Raw genomic sequence first — 22852 nt, 5'->3', positions numbered from 1 at the left:
ACTTAGATTGTTTTATAAATAGGATGTTATGTGTGAACTTCATGGTATCCACAGAGCAAAAAAATTGTAATTGATTCCAGAAAAATGAGAAAGTAACCTACACATAATGCTAAAGAAAGCCACACAGAGTGGAGAAGAGAAAAAGAAGGAAGAAACAGAGAAGCTACAAAATGAACCAGGAAACAATTAACAAAATGACAATAAGTCCATAACTATCAATAGTCACTAAAATGCCCCAGGGAGATTAATTTTTTTAAAAAAATCTGTATGCTGCCTCAAAAGACTTATTTCAAAAGTAAGGACGCACACAATCTGAATGTAAAAGGATAAGAGATTATTACAGAACACAGATTTCTGTGTACTGACTTTATCATCTGCAACTTTACTAAAATCATTCATTAGTTCTAATATTGATACATTTTTGGTGGAGTCTTTAGGGCTTTCAACATATAGTACCAAGTCACCTGCAAACAATGGAAAAGAAATGAGAGCGCAGAAATAAACCCACTTATACCCGGACAATTCATTCACAACAAAGGAACCAAGAACATACAATGGAGAAAGGACAGTTTCTTCAGTAAATGGTGTTGGGAAAACTGGACAGCCACATGCAAAAAAAAAGAAAAGAAAAGAAAAAAGAAAGAAAAAGCAAAAAAAACTAGACCACTATCTTTTACTATACACAAAAATTAACTCAAAATGAATTAAAAACTTGAATATAAGACCTGAAACCAAAAAAACCCCTAGAAGAAAACAAAGGCAATAACTTCCTTGATGCTGATCTTAATGTTTTTATGGACCTGACTTCAAAGGCAAAAAAAAAAAAAAAACACAAGAAAAAACATACAGGACTAAATCAAAATGAATAGCTTCAGCACAGTAAAGAAAAATATCATCCAAATTAAAAGGCAACTTACTGAAAGGGAAAAGATATTTGTAGACCATGTATCTGTCTAGGGGCTAGTACTCAAAATAAAGAACTCATACAACTCAAGAAAAAATAATCTGATTTAAATATGAGCAGAGGATCTAAGCAGACATTTTTCTGAAGAAGAGGCTCAGATAGGAACATGGAAAGATGTTCAACATCACTAATTATTAGGAAAATGCAAATCAAAATCACAATGAGATATCACCTCACACTTGTTAGAATGGCTTTCACAAAGGCAAGAAATAACAAGGTTGGAGAGGATGTAGATAAAAGTGAACCCTTGCATACTGCTAATAGGAGTGTAAATTGGTACGCTATTATGTAAAACAGTATAGAGGTTCCTATATATTATATTCCTAAATATATTAAAAATAGAATTACCACATGATCCAACTATTCCACTTCTGAGCATTTATCTGAAGAATGCAAAACACTAAGTAGAAAAAATATATGCACTGTATGTTCATTGCAGCATTATTTAATTTGAAGGTATGGAAACAAACTAAGTGTCCACTGGTGGATGAATGGATAAAGAAGAAGTGGTATATATATGCACACAAAATATTATTCAGTCATAAAAAATAATGAAATTATGCCACTTGCAGCAACAGGGATGGAGCTTGAAGGCATTATAGTAAGTGAAAAAGGTCAGATGGAGAAAAACAATACCAAATGATTTCACTTATATGCAAAATCTAAATAACAAAGCAAACATAGATATAGAGACAGATGGATGGCTACTAGAGAGGAACAGAGTTTGGGGGTGGGCAAAAAGGATCAAGAGGATCAATGTATGATGATGAACACCAAGTAGACCTTGGTGGTGATCACTTTACAGTATATACAGATTTCAAGTTTTAGTGTTGTGCACCTGATACTTACATAATGTTATAGACCAACCTTACCTCAAGAAAATTTCTTTGATCATTGCAAATGCTTTCATTTGAGGATCACTGAAACTTACACTACTTTTTGGAAGTATGCAAGATATTTTTAATGTATTTTTCATGTCTCTCAATAATCTATAAGAGAGTCACTGTCATTTTCGTATTAAGAGGAAGAAATTCATGTCTACCACGAGTAAACAGATCTTTCTGAATCATATTGCCTGTATCTCTAATAGAATACTTAAAAATTCCTCTTGGATTACACAGTCTATTCAGCTGAGAATATCAAGCTTCTGAGATGCTAATTATCGGTTTCACTTTCAAGTATTTTTGGTGGCCATAACATTCACATCCATGCTTTTGCCTCCTGAGTTGAATTTACTCCCTGAGTAGCTCTACCACATTTAGATGAACTGTTAATAGTTTGATGTCCTATTCACTCCTTTTTGGTCTATGATCAGCTTTCTCATGTAACAGTATGTGAAAATCCCTCTTTATTAAAATAAATCAAATAGTTTAAGTTTAAACAGAGAAATGAGGCAACTTGCCAAACATCATAAAGTTGATAATGAGTAAAATCCATGTCAGTATTGAAATCAATAAATTTAGGATAAAGGGAGTCACATTTTAGTTTTATGCAAGGAAAATGTTTATAGGTTATAGTAAACATATTCTAAGAAAATATCTTAATTTTGACTGCTAAGTGCAGAGAGCTCATAGAAGTCTAAAATTTTGTTAACCATGAAATATAATTATATTATATGCTTTGAAAAAAAGCTAAATCTTAATTAAGCCAAAAAGAGATAAAATATAATGGTTAAAAATTCATGAACTGGAGATAGATTATCTGAGTTAGATTTCTAGTTTGACTATTAATTTTATGACTTTGGGTAACTTATTCAACCTCTTTTATCTCAGTTTCCTCATGTGTAAAGTAGGATAATTGTGGTATCAACCTCATAATATATGAAGTAAATAAACTAACAGTAAAAGGTACTTGGAATATTTCCTGGAACATTGAAGTTCTCTGTAAATTTTAACTATTATTATGACGGAGCTGTGTAATTCCAACTCTAACATTTGTTATCTTGAGAAAGTCATTTTATTTCTCTAGGTTTTACTTCCTAAGGAAATGGCAGCCCACTCCAGTATTATTCCCTGTAGAAGCCCATGAACAGAGGAGCCTGGCAGGCAACAGTCCATGGGTTCTCAAAGAGTCGGATGCCAGGGTCCAGCCCTGGTGGATCCAGGGAATTCGAAGCGGGGACGGCGTCGGCGAGGATCAGGAAACAACTGCTTAATTAAACATTAATTAGGGATATAAAGAGTAATAGAATAAGGATAGCTCAGTGAGGAAATTCAGTGGAGAAAAGAGGCTGAATAATTCAGCCAGAAGGTGAGAGAAAGAACGACATGGGGAGACCAAGTTTCGGTGAACAAGGCCCGCACTTTATTTTCTAAAGTAGTTTTTATACCTTAAGTTATGCATAGAGGATAATGGGGGAAGGGGTAGAGTCATGCAGTAAGCCAGGCTTTCTTCCTGCAAACTTATCATATGCAAAAGTTTAGGTGATTTGCATCATCTTCTGGCCCAGAGGCCTGTTAACATTTTAAGACCCTTTCTTCAGAAAACTTATTTTTCTCTAAAGGTGATAAGTCAAGCGCCACCCTCCAAAAGCATTAGATGAAGTTGCATTCCTACAGAGCAAAGGTGTGGTGGGCTATAACAAGAAAAAGAATTAACTCAAGGGTCCCAGGTTACAAACATTAAAGCTACTATTTACACCAATTATATTAATCAATACACTGCCAGGGACACAGCAGGTAAGGGATATGGAGACTTAGCAGCAAACACTGGCCCAACAAGTGAAAATCCCTTCACCAATACAATTTCTAATCAATCTTTTAACTGCTCAAAGGAATCTGTATTTAGACAGTTTAGAACATCTCATGCCTCTCACAGTTGGGAGGCTCTGAGCAATCACATGTGGCCGGAAAAACCTATTCAGGCAGGCTAGAGGACTTCCAAAGGAGTTTGTAGGTTGAAACACTGTCATACCCAGGAATTAGTAACTGGAGCTGTAAGCTAACTCTTTTTTCAGAGAGGTAGTGGGGGACAGCCCCCCGTAAAGTCAGAGGTGTAGGTGAAAGCACAAGGCAGAAAGTAGGCAGACTCTGGTTTTGGGGGTAAATGCTCGAGAATTTCCAGGGGGACTCCTGAGGCTCAATCCCACCTTTGCGTATGCCGAGCCTCCTTCCTCATGACCTTTGTCATGGGTGGAGCTCCTCACGCTGGCTCCCGGCAGAGATAGAATTCCAGTTGAGCTACTCCAGATCCTGAAAGATGATGCTGTGGAAAGTGCTGCACTCAATATGCAATATGCACTCAATATGCAATATGCCGGCTCCCGGCAGTCGGACATGACTGAGTGACTAATACACACACTTCCTTGTCATAGAAAACAGTTTGAAAGAGCCAGTACAGAAATTCTAGTTTTATAAGTACAAATTCATCACAATTCTTTTATTCTCTTTCATTGTGACTATCTCACGGATGCACCAGAATAGACGTATCAATTATCAATTTCTTGTTTCCTTCTGAACATTACATGACATTTGTTTTACATCACTATTTTACTGACACCTAAACAGTAGTTATTTTTGGTTGTTCCTGGAATTAATTGGTTCTGTTAACACCTTATGACAATTGTTCATGGTTCAGTCTTTGTAGCTGCCTGCCCAGGGAACACAAAGTGCAGACTGGCTATCATCACTTTGTTTGCTTAACGAGAAAGGGAAAGGATATAATACTTGCAAGTATAACATGTTCAGAGCTTTGGAATATTCAATTTGTTGATCTTCTAAGAGACTTGCTCATTGTTTTATGTCTTAATCTAAGATGGCTTTCTGTGCAAAATCTACACTCCAGTTGCCGCATTTCACACTGTCAGCCGCCTCTTTAGGATCTGGTCTAAGAAAATATACAAGTGTCTTCTTTCCCTCCAATTCATTATCACTAAAAGCATTTCAGTATCTTATTTGGTGATAACAAATGTCTACTCAATTTGTGAAATTGAGTAGGAAATCTATATTTTAAGTCACGCTTGTCAACCACCTGAGCTTCCACCAGAGTTAGGATAAATTTAACTTACAAATGCTGCTTTAATAAATCAGCTCCATGAGTTATTCCATTCAGCTTGAAATAGTAACTTCAATAAAAGGAGTAAATGTATATGTAATTAGTTAATAAATTCAATAAATTATTCTAGAGATTACTGGCTATTCTTTTATTAAAAATGAATTATGTTTCTATTATATTCCAGGTACTGTATTGGGCATAAAAAATTTAAATTAAGAAAATATCATTTTGCCCTTAACAAAAGGATCAGGGTCTGATAGAGAAAAATAATTCTAAAATAAAGTAACTTTTTAAAAGATTCTAAGCATGTAGCTGGAAGCAACGGGATCATCTGCCTTAGCAAGTGATTTTTCTGGAGGAAGGTGTGCTTGTGTGTGTGAGAGAGAGACTGAGAGAAAGTAGAAAGGCAAACTTTAAGGCAAGACACTTTCACATGAGATGAACAAAGCCTCAATTAAGGCAAGGAAAACTGAGATGAAAATAGATAGTTCAGATTGTAGAGATAACTAGGAAGTACATTCAATAAGGCTGAAGACAAATCAGATGGGGAAAAATATCAAGGATGATTTTATAGGTTGTTAGGCCAAGAGACTGGGAGGAGGAGGATGCTACTGCAGAAACTGGATATATGGAAGGAGAGCTCATAGAGGTATCTAGGCTGGGGAACAGAGATGTAGAAGATAGCAACAATTTAGGGAAGAGTGGAAGCCAGTGGGTGGGTGACATCATTCACAAAAGAGTAGAGGGGAAAAAGTAACAAAGACACATCAATTACTGAGAAATATACAAGACAAAGGATCTTAAAAAGAGTCTGAGAATAAGATGGAATTAGAAATCATCTTCAGCATTTCATTTAGGGTCAAGTTTACGATGAATGATTTGCATAAATATTCCTCCATTAAAAAAATTAAAGTTCAAAAATAAATACAAATCTGGAAAAAATATTTGAACATATGTGACAAATTTTAGCATCCTTGATACACAAAAAAGAAAAAAGAAAAAAATTCCATAGAGGAATAAAAAAATTAGAAGAAACCCATGTAGATGGTCAATAAGCACAAACAAAATTGAAATCAAATAATCCAGTAACAAGCTGTATACAAGAAGTACATTTAAATTCAAGGGCACAGATATAAAGTAAAAGGATGAAAAAGATATACAGTTGCCCTTCAATATCCACAGGGGATGGGTTCCAGGAAACCCTCAAAAACCAAAATGTGAGAATGCTCATCTGTTATATAAAATGACATGGTATTTGTATATAACCTAAGCACTTCCTCCCACATACTTTTGTTTTGTTTTCAAAAGGAGCTTTATTTCATTTTTTGCCTTCTAGTTTCTTGAGACATAATTAATATACAGTACCGTGCACTTTTAACATGTACTGCATAATGATTTGACTTACATACATCATGAAATAATACCACAATAACTTTAGTGAACATTCATCTCATATAATTAAAGAAATAGTAAACAGAAGTTTTCCTTGTGATGTGAACTTTTAGGATTTACTCTCTTAATATCTTTCATATATAGCATACAACAGTGTTTGGACTGTCTTCCTCCAAGTCTCCCTACCCCCAGCTCCCACCCCCAGTAAGCACAAATCTGTTGTTTTAAATAAATTGGACAGGGATGACTGGATATCCACTTGCAAAATAATGAAACTAGACCTTTAATTCATAACACATACAAAAGTCAATTCAAAAAGGATCAGAGACTTAAATGTAAGAGTTGAAATTATAAAGCACCTAAAAGAAAGCAAAAGTGTAAATCATCTGACCTTGGGTTAAAATTTCTTAGATGTTACATCAAAAGCATAAGCAACAATAGAATAAATATATTGAATCTAATCAAAATTTAAAAGGTTTTATGCCTCAAAGAGCACTATCAAGAAAGTGAAAGAATGCCCAGAATAGAGAAACTATTTGTAAGTCATGTGTCAGGAAGCAACAGTTAGAACTGGACATGGAACAACAGACTGGTTCCAAATAGGAAAAGGAGTACATCAAGGCTGTATATTGTCACCCTGCTTATTTAACTTATATGCAGAGTACATCATGAGAAATGCTGGGCTGGAAGAAGCACAAGCTGGAATCAAGATTGCCGGGAGAAATATTAATAACCTCAGATATGCAGATGACACCACCCTTATGGCAGAAAGTGAAGAGAGACTAAAAAGCCTCTTGATGAAAGTGAAAGAGGAAAGTGAAAAAGTTGGCTTAAAGCTCAACATTCAGAAAACGAAGATCATGGCATCTGTTCCCATCACTTCATGGGAAATAGATGGGGAAACAATGGAAACAGTGTCAGACTTTATTTTTCTGGGCTGCAAAATCACTGCAGATGGTGACTGCAGCCATGAATTTAAAAGATGCTTACTCCTTGGAAGGAAAGTTATGATCAAACTAGATAGCATATTCAAAAGCAGAGACGTTACTTTGCCGACAAAGGTCCGTCTAGTCAAGGCTATGGTTTTTCCAGTGGTCATGTATGAATGTGATAGTTGGACTGTGAAGAAAGCTGAGTGCTGAAGAATTAATGCTTTTGAACTGTGGTGTTGGAGAAGACTCTTGAGAGTCCCTTGGACTGCAAGGAGATCCAACCAGTCCATTCTAAAGGAAATCAGTCCTGCGTGTTCTTTGGAAGGAATGATGCTAAAACTGAAATTCCAATACTTTGGCCACCTCATGCGAAGAGTTGACTCATTGGAAAAGACTCTGATGCTGGGAGGGATTGCGGGCAGGAGGAGAAGGGGATGACATAGGATGAGATGACTGGATGGCATCACCAACTCGATGGACATGAATTTGGGTAAACTCCGGGACTTGGTGATGGACAGGGAGGCCTGGTGTGCTGGCATTCATGGGGCGCAAAGAGTTGGATATGACTGAGCAACTGAACTGAACTGAACTGATGTGCTAAGGATCTACTATACAATATAGAAAGCACTATTACAATTCAGTAATAAAAAAATAACCCATTTATTATATGGAAAAAGAATTTGAATAGACATTTGTCAAAAAAACACATACAAAGGGCTAATAAGCACATGAACAGATACTTAACACCTTTGTTCATTAGGAGAGTGAAAATCAAAACCACAATGAGATGCCATTTGACAACCAATAAGATGGTTATAATAAAAGACAGAATGATAATAATAATAAGGCTAAGATATGGAGAAATTAGAACTCATGCATATTGCTGATACAAATATAAAGTGGCACAGATGCAATGGAAAACTGGTTGGCTGTTTACAAATTGTTAAACACAGAGGTACCATCTCATCCAGCATTTCCACTCCTATTTATGTATCCAAGAAATTTAAAACCATGTCCACATAAAAAACTGCACATGAAAACTCATAACAGTATTCTTAATAGCAGAAGAGTAGAAACAAGGCAAATGTCATCAATTGATGAATGGATAAACAAAATGTAGTACACCCACAGAATGAAATAGTATTCAGGCATAAAAAGGAATGAAATATTCATTCATGCTCCATAATGGCTAAACCTTGAAAAGAACAATGCTAAATGACAGAAGCCAATAACAAACGCTGTATTTATAGAAACGTCTAGAACAGACATCTCCATCCAGACAGAAAGTAGATTAGTAGACGATAGGGGCTGAAGGAAGGAATATAAGTGACTGCTAATGGCTATGGAATTTCTTTTTGAGGTGATGAAAATACTCTAAAATTAGTGATGACAGTTGCACAACTTTGTGAAATAAAAACTATTAAAGTATACATTTTAATAGGGCAAAATTTTATGGTTTGTGAATTATATTTTAAGTAAAAATAAATTATAAGCATGCACACATACACATAGATATACAGATATAACATGGACATTATTAGATGCTTATGTGTGTTTGTGTACATATACTCAGTTGTGTCCAACTCTTTGTGACCCCATGGACCCTGACCCAAGGATCGAACCCACATCTCTAATGTTTCCTGCATTGGCAGGCAGATTCTTTACCACTGAGCCAACTGGGAAGCCCCATTATGTGCTTAATACTTGTCAAGTGGCTAAAATGACTACAGGAGCAAACATGCTCATCAAAAAGTGAACAGAAAAAAAAATGTCCATGTGAATTATAGATTGGTGAGCAATTTCTACTGTCTGTGGTATGGTTTTCTAGTTCACAATTTTTATTACTTTCATAATTAGAAAAAAATGCAGTAAGTATGGTTTGAAATCCTGCTCTCTGACTATGACCCATTTACGTACAAAAATATCTTCTAGAAAGAGCAATTCTTAGAAATAAAAGTCCAAATATTAAGTCAAAATTCCTTTTGGCATTTTTTTATGGTCCCACTCTCATATCTGTACATGATTACTGGAAAAACCATAGCTTTGACTACACAAATCTTTGTGTGGGACATATTACAAAAGTAATATGTCTTTCTTACAAAATGTTCATTTACACTTTGTCTCAGTCCCACCACAATTAACTTGCTAGTTAAGTAAGTTAACTAGTGTTTTTACCATGCCCTTCCCCTAAGGATCTTCCTGACCCAGGGATCAAACCTTTCTCTCGTTTCCTGAATTGGCAGGCAGGTTCTTTACCACGAGCACCACCTGGGTAGCCCTACAAAGTGCTTTTGAACATTAACAGCATACATGATTATTTAGAGAATTAGTTAGAGAAACAACTGAAGCTAATTTAAAGCTGTGTACATGTGTGCTCACACATAAACACAGAGCTGGGTCTATCTGTACAGATAGATCCCTGGACTTAGAAGCAGCACACTGGTAGATTTTGTTATGACATACTTGAAAAAAATGTGATTAGATGCCCTCAGCATTTTAAGTCAAAGGGAAATATAAACACGACAAGCTAACCATTTTGAAATGGTTGCTGTTGTTTTTCTAAGTCACGTCTGACTCTGTGATCCCCTGAACTGCAGCACACCAGGCTTCCCTGTCCTTCACGACCTCCCAGAATTTGCTTAAGCTCATGTGCATTGAGTTAGTGATGCCATCCAATTATCTCATTCTCTGTCATACCCTTCTTCTCTTGCCCTCAGTTTTTTCCAGCATCAGAGTCTTTCCCAGTGAGGTGGCTCTTCATATCAGGTGGCCAAATTATTGGAGCTTCACCTTCAACATCAATCCTTCCAATGAATATTCAGGGTTGATTTCCTTTAGGATTGACTGGTTTGATCTCCTTGCTATACAAGAGACTCTCAAGAGTCTTCCCCAGTACCACAATTTGAAAGCATCAATTCTTCAGCTCTAATTCATCAATTCTTCTTGATGGCCCAACTTTCACTACAGTGTTCAAATTATTTCCAAATGTATAATACTCTGTCGTTGGCATATTCCAACTACAAATATCTAAGTGAGCCCAAGTGTTTGGACAACAAAGATCAATGCAAAACAAAGCCCTGGAATTTAATAGGAATTGGTTTGGGGAAACTTGTAAGGCAAAGAAATAAGTTGAGGGAGCCAAACATGCAAGAATGCACTATAATTGAAAATTCAAAGAGGTATCAATTTGTAATAATAGAAGAGCAATGGTATCCTTAATCATAAAGTTTTATTTACTACATACTAAAGGGCACCATCCATTTTCAATAGGGTTGCTGTGAATTGTACGAGAAAATGGATCCTAAGTGTTCACAGTTATTTTTAGAGACAGAAAGGACACCAGGCTTGTCACCCTTTGAAACCATTCCTTGTGAGCTTAAGCAGAGTTAATTGCTTCCTCTGTTTGGTGAACACATAATCTAGTTCATGCATTTAATACTATTGCATTCAATGCAATGTATTTATTGATTCTGAAATAGTTTCCACACCATCTCCTCCAGTCCAGATAAGCTCCTCAGGACAGACACAAGAACATTTTAGCTCTAGATCCATAGCATTTTGAATAAGTTTTGGCTGAAAGAAGAGATGAGAGAAGTATTGTCTCTGTAACTCAGTAACCACAGATATGCAGATAATATCACTCTAATGGCAGAAAGTAAAAAGGAACTAAGAGCCTCTTGATGAGGGTGAAAGAAGAGAGTGAAAAATCTGGCTTAAAGCTCAACATTCAGGAAACTAAGATCACAGCATATGGTCCCATCACTTCATGGCAAATAGTTAGGGAAAAAGTGGAAGCAGTGAAAATTTTATTTTCTTGGGCTCCCAAATCACTGTGGATGGTGACTGCATCCATAATTAAAAGATGCATGCTCCTTGGAAGAAAAGCTATGACAAACCTAGGCTGTGTATTAAAAGCAGAGACGTCTTTGCCAACAAAGACTTGTGTAGTCCAAGCTATGGTTTTTCCAGTAATCATGTACAGATGTGAGAGTGGGACCATAAAAAAGGCTGAGCACTGAAAAACTGATGCTTTTGAATTGTAGTGCTATAGAAGACTCTCAAGAGTCCTTTGGACAAGGAGATCAAACCAGTCACTGCTAAAAGAAGTCAACCCTGAATGTTCATTGGAAGGACTGATGCTAAAGCTGAAGCTCCAATACTTTGGCCACCTGACATGAAGAGCCGACTTATTGGAAAAGACCTTGATGCTGGGACAGAAGGAGAAGGGGGTGACGGGATGAGATGTTTGGATGGCATCACTGACTCAATCAACATGAGTTTGAGCAATCTCTGGGAGATGGTGAAAGATAAGGAAGCCTGGAGTGCTGTAGTCCAAGGGGTTGCAAGGAGTCTGACATGACTTAGTGACTGAACAAGAGCAACTCACATTTGTCCTGTGTATTTTATAAAGTGCAATGTTTACATTTTTCACACTCTGGAGTATAAACAAATTATAGCCACCATGCATAGGTCCAACACAATGGTGATTCTAGAGATGATAAAATTCAGTATACAAAGTGTCATTTCCTTTTCCCACACCCATAGCCGACATTTTTAATCACTCATGGCATTCTTTCTATAGTTACAATGGATCTTCAGAATCCTCATCACAGAGCCCTAGGAAGCCACCACTGATCAGCTGGAGCAGGCACAAGAGTTCTAACCATATGCTTTTCCTACTATTCTGAACACATTCATAGGAATCTTACTTTTCAAGATTTACAATTAATGAAATATAAACCTTCAGGTGAACATTATGACCTTATACATATCAAGGGTTCTCTAAAACATGCCATTATACCCTTAATATTCCCTAGAATTCTTCCCATGCAATGCCATGTTAAATGAGGCTTCAGTGACTCATACTATAACCTGCAATTAAATGTTTTCAATATTAGACTATTAGCATTCACCATCTTTAACTATAATGCACAGGTCCCATTAAAAAAGTTACTATTTTCACTTCTTATGAAGTTAAAGGGAAAGAGAGGAAATACAAATGCTTGTGGATGGCGACTCTTGAACTATCCCTCTGCCCGCAAGGCCTACCAGGAAAGGAGCTGCTTCCTTGGCTGTGTGGAGCAGGCCCTGCTGACTGACTGAGCAAGTAAGAAACCTTTGCATTACTGTAGGTGTGGGATTATCCCCTTCCTGCTCTGAAGCATCTGATCCTCAGGCCAGCACAAAGAAAGCTGTGTTCTTTAATTGAGGCATTAACAGACAGAATGAGAAAGGCTGGGTGGCAGGGCATACTGAGAAGACAACTAAAATTACCACTCCCTGCAAAGCCTGGCTTTGTGAGTCCAGGCAGGGGGGCTGCAACAGCTCTGCTAGTGGCATAGTCCCAGACCAGGCTCTCAGAGCTTCCAACAAATACAGAATTATACTCGGGGTCAGAGAAATCTGTTCATCAACAACTTTTCCACACCCCTTGCTGGTGGTAAGAACTGAACAGTGACTGAGAGAATGCCAGTGGTAGAGATAGCTCCATCTGGATTAAAAAAAAAAAAAATAGAACTTGCTACTCTTAAAAACTCTACTTCCTGATAAACTACATAAGACCACTAAGGCAAAGTCCTATATGCAAAAGCCTTTTATGATGTCTTAATTGGAATAGATGTTTTAGGTAAATTAAAAAAAAAAAAAAACATATTTTACAACATTTCTTCTTTAAACATGTAGAAGCATCCATTCTTCTTATACAAAAAGAGTTGTGGCAGAGGAGAGTAAAGGCAGGAGCAGCGGGACACTGGCCACCAGAATTTCTGAGCAGGATATGAGGCGGGGGTGAAATCCAAACATTGTGTGCTAGTAACAAAGCCATGGCTAATGCATGCAGTTTTCTAAATTACTTTATCACTCTAGATACTGGGAGTAACAATAATAAGAGAAGCTAAAGTTTATTTGAGCTATAGACACTGTTCTGGGCACTTTCCATGCTTTATCTTAACTGAGTCTAAATCAAATTTATTTTATTTTTTATTTTTAAATCAAATTTAGAAAGGAGACATTATTCTCTAAACACTAAGGCTTAGAGAATATAAGTGTTACTCATAATGCCAGACTATTAATAATCAGAGGGGCTAGACACAAACCCAAAATGTTTCCATTTAGGCCATACCCTCATCCAGGAATAAAAAGTTGAAAGTCATCATAGTGTCACGCAAGTGTATGTTCCTCGGTTCTGTCTCTTCACAACAAAGATTTGGGGTGATGGACATTAAAACCCTCAGCGTGTCACAGCTCTCGGGTCTTGGACATACCGTGTTTTAGCTCTCAGGTCTCCAATGGTCCATGTTATAGCTCTTCGACAAATTAGTGTTACAGCTCCATGTTACAGCTCTATTTTATTTAGATAATAGCAGGAAAATCCACCTGCAAGGCATGAGGGCATGTCGACTCAAAGATGCGAAGAGAAGAGCGCCCCAGTACGTGGGAGACAGAGAGAGAGAGAGAGAGAGAGAGAGAGACAGCGAGCCCTTTGGCTCCTCTTTTTATATTTTCTTTCTTCCCCCTGGGCCTGCCCTATGCAAATTGGGCTTAACCAGGAGTGCTGTTCTGCCTGAAGTCCTCACTCCGGTCCTCGGACCTTCCTTTGACCTTCCTTTGTTCTATTTTCGTGGGCTTTTCCTTTCCTCATCTTTTAGCCACCTCCATTTTGGACTCCTGTTTTCTATTCTATCTACCTAACAATAGTATCTTCGAGGGTCTCAAAAGTCACAATGAATTCAGATTTATTTAGTGTACAGGTAGGAAGAAAACATGACTGTTCTTTCTTTAGTCCCAGAAGAAAGAAACCTGTGGATATGCCAAGCACTTGTTTTTTCAGGGAGTGGGCCAAAGAACATTTCTGAGTCGGTCAATAACGTTAAGCAGTAATACAAGGTTCTTACTCAGAATCTCCTAACTCAATTTTGGGTGTTTCAATTCCTGGGAAGGTTTGAGAGTATATAAGAAAACAGCATACTAGCCTGTGTAGTCACATCTGAACACTGTTATCTCAGTCACACCAACCTGTGATATGGCAGGTAGCAATTTGCACAAAGTTCAAGCTAAAATCATAAGATGATACGAGTCACAGATCAGAGCCCATCTATTACTGAATTGTTAGGGGAAGCACACTGATTGAAACCATCCACCCTGACCAGGCACCATAGTAACCATTTGCATGAGTTGTTTTACAACAGGAGGTCCTGGTAAGGAACAGAGAACTAATAAGCCTCCACCAACCAGAAGAGTTTGGGAAAGGTCAAAAGGAGACACCACCTGCCCAAACACCTCCCAGAATCCTTCTCTCTGGCATCCATCTTGGCTGAACAAGGTGTGTACCACCAGGAAGGACTCTGAGTCAGAATGATTGGCTAAAGACAACCCGGAAACTAATTCCATCACCATAATACCCGAGACTGCAGGCCACGTGGCAGAGCTGTTCTCCTGGGTTCCCTCACCCTACTGCTCTCCACCCGGGTGCCCTTTCCCAATAAAATCTCTTGCTTTGTCAGCACATGTGTCTCCTTGGACAATTCATTTCCAAGTGTTAGACAAGAGCCCAGTTTCGGGCCCAGGAAGGGGTTCCCCTTCCTGCAACAGAGCCACAGAAGTGACTGAATTATGACTATCAAAAGGCATCAAAGTCTTGCAAGGATTTCTTGGAATCTGTCATTCAAATCCTTACTGATTTGATTAGAAATTCCTCTTTCCAGGAAACCCTGGTAGACTGAAATAAATGTGACAGCTAAGCTGAATAGATAAGGCAAAACATACTTTGAAAATGATCTAAGGATACTACAGGGTTTACTGTTCAAAAAAGATTAAAGGCAGTAAAATTGAAACATGAACTTAAACTTTTGATTTGTGCATGGAACCTGCATTTGCTATTTCAAAAGCAAATAGTAAGAGGGAAACATCAGACAAACCCAAATTGAAGGGAATTATACAAAATATCTAACCAGTTATTCTCAAAATTGTCAAGGTCATCAAAAAGAAAGAAAATCTGAGAAATTATCACAGTCTAAGGACATTAAGTGGATGGATGGCATCACCGAACCGATGGACATGAGTTTGAGCAAGCTCCGGGAGATGGTGATGGACAGGGAAGCCTGGCGAGCTGCAGTCCATGGGGTCGCAAAGAGTCAGACACAACTGAGCAACTGAACTGGCTAACTGACTATAGGACCATAAGAAGACATGGTAACCAAATGTAACATGGTCTCTTAAATGGATCCTGGGACCAAAAAAGAAAAAAAAAGACACTATATAAACTAAGAAAATGGAGTTAAGTCTGGCATTTGGTTAATAGTAAAGTACTAGTGTCAGTTTCTGAGCTTTGACAGATGCAACATAATAGGATATCAACAACAGAGAAAAATGAATAAAAGGCATATAGGAGTCTGTAATATTCTTACAATTTTTCTATAAATCTAAAATTTTTCTAAAATAAAGATTATTTAAAAACAAATTCAAATGAATTCTTTTTAATGGCTGAGTAATACTCCATTGTGTATATGTACCACTGCTTTCTTATCCATTCATCTGCTGATGGGCATCTAGGTTGCTTCCATGTCCTGGCTATTATAAACAGTGCTGCGATGAACATTGGGGTACACGTGTCTCTTTCCCTTCTGGTTTCCTCAGTGTGTATGCCCAGCAGTGGGATTGCTGGATCATAAGGCAGTTCTATTTCCAGTTTTTTAAGGAATCTCCACACTGTTCTCCATAGTGGCTGTACTAGTTTGCATTCCCACCAACAGTGTAAGAGGGTTCCCTTTTCTCCACACCCTCTTCAACATTTATTATTTGTAGACTTTTGGATCGCAGCCATTCTGACTGGTGTGAAATGGTACCTCATAGTGGTCTTGATTTGCATTTCTCTGATAATGAGTGATGTTGAGCATCTTTTCATGTGTTTGTTAGCCATCTGTATGTCTTCTTTGGAGAAATGTCTATTTAGTTCTTTGGCCCATTTTTTGATTGGGTCATTTATTTTTCTGGAGTTGAGCTGTAGGAGTTGCTTGTATATTTTTGAGATTAGTTGTTTGTCAGTTGCTTCATTTGCTATTATTTTCTCCCATTCTGAAGGATGTCTTTTCACCTTGCTGATAGTTTCCTTTGATGTGCAGAAGCTTTTAAGGTTAATTAGGTCCCATTTGTTTATTTTTGCTTTTATTTCCGAAACTGGAGCCTATTATACAGAGTGAAGTAAGCCAGAAGGAAAAACACCAATACAGTATACTAATGCATATATATGGAATTTAGAAAGATGATAACAATAACCCTGTGTACGAGACAGCAAAAGAGACAGTGATGTATGGAACAGTCTTATGGACTCGGTGGGAGAGGGAAAGGGTGGGAAGATTTGGGAGAATGGCATTGAAACATGTAAAATATCATGTATGAAACGAGATGCCAGTCCAGGTTCGATGCACGATACTGGATGCTTGGGGCTAGTGCACTGGGACGACCCAGAGGGATGGTATGGGAAGGGAGGAGGGAGGAGGGTTCAGGATGAGGAGCACATGTATACCTGTGATAGATTCATTTTGATATTTGGCAAAACTAATACAATTATGTAAAGTTTAAAAATAAAATAAAATTCAAAAAAAAATCCAGTTTTTTTAAGGAATCTCCACCCTGTTCTTCATAGTGGCTGTACTAGTTCGCAGGGTAAAAGGATTCCCTTTTCTCCACACCCTCTCCAGCATTTATTGCTTGTAGATTTTTGGATTGCAGCCATTCTGACTGGCATGAAATGGTACCTCATTGTGGTTTTGATTTGCATTTCTCTGATAATGAGTGATGTTGAGCATCTTTTCATGTGTTTGTCAGCAATCCCACTGCTGGGCATACACACTGAGGAAACCAGAATTGAAAGAGACATGTGTACCCCAATGTTCATCGCAGCACTGTTTATAATAGCCAGGACATGGAAGCAACCTAGATGTCCATCAGCAGATGAATGGATAAGAAAGCAGTGGTACATATACACAATGGAGTATTACGCAGCCATTAAAAAGAATACATTTGAATCAGTTCTAATGAGGTGGATGAAACTGGAGCCGATTATACAGAGTGAAGTAAGCCAGAAAGAAAAACACCAATACAGTATACTAACGCATATATATGGAATTTAGAAAGATGGTAATGATAACCCTGTATACGAGACAGCAAAAGAGACACAGATATATAGAACAGTCTTTTGGACTCTGTGGGAGAGGGAGTGGGGGGATGATTTGGGAGAATGGCATTGAAACATGTATAATATCATAAAAGAAATGAATCGCCAGTCCAGGTTCGATGCAGGATACAGGATGTTTGGGGCTGGTGCACTGGGATGACCCAGAGGGATAGTATGGGGAGGGACATGTGAGGGAGGTTCAGGATAGGGAACACGTGTACACCTGTGGCAGATTCATGTTGATGTATGGCAAAACCTATACAATACTGTAAAGTAATTAGCCTCTAATTAAAATAAATAAATTTAAATTAAAAAAAAAAATCCTTACAAAGACACACAGTAGACAGTGCCCTTCCAAATAGCCATATATTAAAAGCATATCCATTAGCACTTAGGCTTCCCTGGTGGCTCAGACGGTAAAGCATCTGCCCGCAATGCGGGATACCATGGTTCGATTCCTGGGTCAGGAAGATCCCCTGGAGTAGGAAATGGCAATCCACTCCAGCACTCTTGCCTGGAAAATCCAACGGACGGAGGAGCCTGATAGGCTAATAGTCCATAGGGTCACAAAGAGTTGGACATGACTGAGCGACTTCACTTTCACTTAGCACTTAAATAGTGCCCAACATATAGTTAGCATTCAATAAAAATATTTTAAATAAATGATAAATGAATAAAGTTGATCCTTTTCTCTAGTTAAAAAAAAAGCCTCTGATTTTTTTCATTATCATAAATCTATACTCAGCTTCATTTTCAAGACCCTCTGCAAAGTAGCTAAACTCTATTTTCTACAGATCATCAGCATCCTACTTCTGCATGAGTCCAAAAAAGTCTTCTTGCACTCCTAGGATCACTCAGCCTTCATTCCTACCTTGGTTTTGTAGTCCTCTTGCCCCAAAGTTAATGCCCTCCCAACTGATTCCATCTGTTTCAGGGTAAAGTCAAGTTCAACTGACTCTAAGAATTGTTTCTAAACATGCCTTCTTTTCCTGAAATCTTCCTTCTCTGAACTCCTAGTGCCTACTTTGTCAGTTCAACATGTATGCTGCTAAGTCGCTTCAGTCGTGTCGGACTTTGTGCTACCCCATAGACGGCAGCCCACGAGGCTCCCCCGTCCCTGGGATTCTCCAGGCAAGAATACTGGAGTGGGTTGCCATTTCCTTCTCCAATGCATGAAAGTGAAAAGTGAAAGTGAAGTCGCTCAGTTGTGTCCGACTCTTAGCGCCCCCATAGACGGCAGCCCACCAGGCTCCTCCTTCTATAGGATTTTCCAGCCAAGAGTACTGGAGTGGGGTGCCATCGCCTTCTCCTCAACATGTATATATAACATATAACTGATCAATAGAATGATCAGTCTCAGATTGTTAGCATTTAGCTTCCCTTTTGATCCAACATCACTTAAAGGGAGAGATTTTTAGAGACAGGAAGGGGCTGGATAGGAGGGATTTAAAAAGGACACAAGGAAAATATGTTCAACATGTTCCTTATTCATGATTTCATGAATGTAGACATTTATCTTACCAAACTATATACCTTATATATGTACAATTTATTATAGAGTGATAAAGCTGTTTAAAATATCTATGTGATTCAATGTTTTGGTTTCTAATTTATTTACAGTTTTATACAACTGTTGCAAGACAATGTGACTTTATTTTCTGAGTTTTAAGCCAAAAATAAACCTCAATAAAATCTAACTTTTGAAAAATATTACATGACACTTGAAAAAGGGTGTGTGTGTTCTCTAATATTAAGTAATTTGAGACATCTCATTCATTTGTTAAGGACAGAGAAAGTTAAACTCTCTTACTACTATGGTATCCTGGTCAACTTAAAATTGATTAAACTTTTAAAAAAGTAGCAAATCAGATTATTCCTTGGGTTTATAGCATAATGCCAATTATGTGCCTTGGAGTCACATCTTCATATGGCTCTTCATTTTTTAAAGCATCCTCAAGAAACTCAAAGCTTTCAGCCACTTTCCAGCTACCGCCTCTTACCCATAATGCTCTTTTATCAGGACAGAAGGACATGACTTGTGTGACTGAACTATACCAAATCCCTGATGATTTGTCAAGAACCAGCCATATGCTGACTATAGTTTCCTCACTGACCAGTAGCTGTGCCATCAACTTTGGCTCAGGACAATCAGCCTGTAACAGGTTCCAACCTCAGAATGAAGGTGCGGCTATAGTCTTTGTTTGGGGCTCTGTCTCTTTGACCAGCTTCCTTTCTATGTCCATTCCCCACTCAATAGCACCCTGTCTTTCCTACTGCTGATTTGTGTGTCTTTGCTAATTTTTTTCCCAACCTGTCCTGCTGCCTACAGTGCTGCTTCATTAAACAGTAAATCAGCTCTACCTTCTTGCCCTGCTTCACCAAATTCTACCACATTCAACTTACTATGGTTATTAATTTTCTTTTTTTCATGCCATATAGAATCTCATCCACCCAGACGATTAAAAATGATACTAACAATTTTTGCTTTTCCATTACCAAACAAAAATTCCAGTCTATCTTGGTCTCTTTTTTATATACCTTATATATAGCAATGTGTCTATGCAACGTGGAAAGAGCTTCAAAACTGGAGGCTGAAGGCTTTAAGTCCTGGTTCTGTCGCTGACTAGCTGTTCTATCTGGAATAACACTCAACCTTACTAAGCTCCATTTTCCTCACATTTCAAATGGCAATGGAGAATTAAGTGAAATAATGCAGGCAAAATATCTTACCAACTGTAAAATGCTACACAAATATAAGATATTGCAAATAGACAATGTGTATCTATTCTTGAGGCAGGTATATTTCTTTGAGCTCTGTAAAAAATTAAGTAAAATATTCCATTTCTGGCATTAAAAGTTATCAACCCTTTTTGAAAGTCTCACAGTAGCTTGGTAGGTATAAAACTAGAGACAAAAATTGCCTTCCTGAATCCTAGAGCTTTATGTTGGAGATGAAGCAGAGAAGATATAAAACACAAGCTTACTTCAATATGGAGAAGTGGATAAAATTGAGGTACTAATCAAAATGTTTGAAGACTGTCATCCTTCTAAGAATAATGCTATGCTTAAGAGCCATGTGTTCAACATCTGCAAACCAAAAGCAAATGAAAAATTCTATTAGCTTGTACCAGAAATGTGAATACTCAGCTGAAACTAAGACTATTGTGGGGGTTTATAATTCAAAGTAATATCAGGATGGAAATGATGAGTGAGGAGAAAAGGTAAAAATTATTACATAAACACAATTTATTTTGGAAAAGCATATGAGCACATGCAAGGCAGCAAAATCTAAACTTTCACTTGGTAACTGAATAGCAGAGTCAGCACAGGGTTTCAGTAGAAAATTGGAAACCAAATGGAACCAGAGAAGTTTCAGCTGGGAAATTTTTCCTGATTTCTCAAGGCCAGTGTCAAGCACATTATGTTTTATGTTCCAATTGTCCCTCACACCTACTTCAATTGGAATTACTACCATAATGTGCTACAACCATCTGCTAAGTTGCCCTTTTTGAAAAGCAGAAACTGTCTTTTTCTCCTTTGTGACTCTAGTACCAAGCATGTCACCTGCCACATGATGATCAATAACTGTTATGAAATGATAAAAAAAACTACACTTTGACCAGTAACATATCTGCTGATCAGTTCTGCTTCGTAAATACATTCATTTTTAAATGGTTAAGTTTTAGTGCATGACTTATGGAAATCATTATTTTATTGAAACCCAACTGTTTTGTACAGTCTTATCCTAGACAGAATTTTAGGGGCCTACTATTCAGAGTCATAAGCTGTGCAAGATCGTTCCAAGGTTGATTTCTGATGCCAGTGAAAGCAAAATCACAGGGTTGGCTGCCTTGCTTATAGGAGAAAACAGCCATAGAAGGCTTGGCATGTTACACACTGCACAGCTCTATGGAAGAGGTCTTCACCTAGATTAAATGCTTAAGAGTCGGGTAACACAATATGTACAACCCATTTGATAGTGCCCGTGTCAGGTGGCTTGAAATTAGCCTATTATGCAGGCAAAATATGTATCCTTATTCCCTCAGCAATTTCACAAGTGAATGCCTTTGCTTAAATAATAAAGGGTTAATGTTCTTAGACCACTTCATGGATAATTCAGTGACTATAAAAAATAATTCACATCTTCTGAATTTTTAACACAGAATGCCAGTACTTTGAGCTGTTAAAACAGATCCTAACCAAAGTGATTGAGGGACCAATGGAATCAGAGAAACACGGGAATAAAGAAGGTTAAACTCATTCTTTCATTTAGGATGTCCCAGAACCTCTAATATGTTAATCTATAAAAGGCATTACATTACGCAGTGTTTCTCAAATTAGGAAACATTTTGCAGGACTAATGTGATCTCATAAACCATGCTCAAAAATACTGCCCCAGAGTATAGCATCCTCTCAATTTGTTTTAAACCCCCACCCATTGACCAGAAACTATAAGGTGGAGACCAGGATTCATAAATTATTTTTACTATTTGCTTTATTAAAGGATAATTAACATACAGCATTATATTAGTTTCAGGTGTACAACATAATGATTTGATATTTGTGTATGCAAAATGGTCACCACAGTAAGTCTAGTTACCATCCATCACCATACAAAGTTACAATTTTTGGGGGGGGGGTGAGAACTGCTAAGATTTACTCTCTATAATTTTAATAAGCTTCCACAGGGGATTTTTAAGTCACCAAATAGGCAGCAGTCAGTGGACTCACATTTGGGTACAACTCTACACTTCAGCCCAATTTCTCATTAGTACACATTTCTAGCCTCAAAAATTAAATTTTTGTGGCTCATCTTTCACAGAGTTCAAAATCTCCTTTCACGTCTACAAGCAAATGTGTAAAATAGAAAGACTGTCTTATTTTTAGTTCCAGATTTACTACATTATAGGTTCAGATTTCTGATACTGTTAGCAAGGCTTCTCACTTGGTGAATGCAGAATTTTGAGATGCATCTCCATAGAAATTAAAACAGTATTAAGATGTTCAAAATGCAAATAAACACTTAAAGGCTTTTCCTCCCTAGAATTCTTTTCACAGACATCCCAGAATCATGGGAACTGAAAGGAGTGCCTAGAGGGGTTAAGCTATTTAGCCATAGTCATACAGCTCATTAGAGGGAAAACTGGGGCTTACATTTAGAACTCTCTTATTCTGGTGCTTCTTATTCTACTCAAATCGACATAGCCTCTAGATATTTATTCTGAATACCTCAATTTCTCACAGCTCTGAATCTATTTGGGGGGCAGTCTGTAGGTCCTCAAATTAGGAATAACAAAAAGAAGGAGGAAAAGGATTTTTGTTCTTATTTTTTAACAATACTTTAAAGATGATTATCTGAAAATAAATAAAGATTCCAAAGCTTTGTTCAGATGAAAT

At 37.6% G+C, this 22852-nt stretch overlaps 1 protein-coding gene across 5 annotated transcripts in view; it reads right to left on the bottom strand.

Moving 5' to 3' along the window:
• The window catches only part of CTNNA3 (catenin alpha 3), a 1958943-nt gene that overhangs the window by 971351 nt on the left and 964740 nt on the right, over window positions 1–22852 (bottom strand). The window lies entirely within an intron of this gene.

The sequence above is a fragment of the Bos mutus genome, chromosome 28 (genome assembly GCF_027580195.1).
Source record: "Bos mutus isolate GX-2022 chromosome 28, NWIPB_WYAK_1.1, whole genome shotgun sequence".
Taxonomy (NCBI): Eukaryota; Metazoa; Chordata; class Mammalia; order Artiodactyla; family Bovidae; genus Bos; species Bos mutus.
The sequence above is the reverse complement of the archived record's forward strand: the minus strand, read 5'-3'. Positions and strand labels throughout refer to the sequence as shown.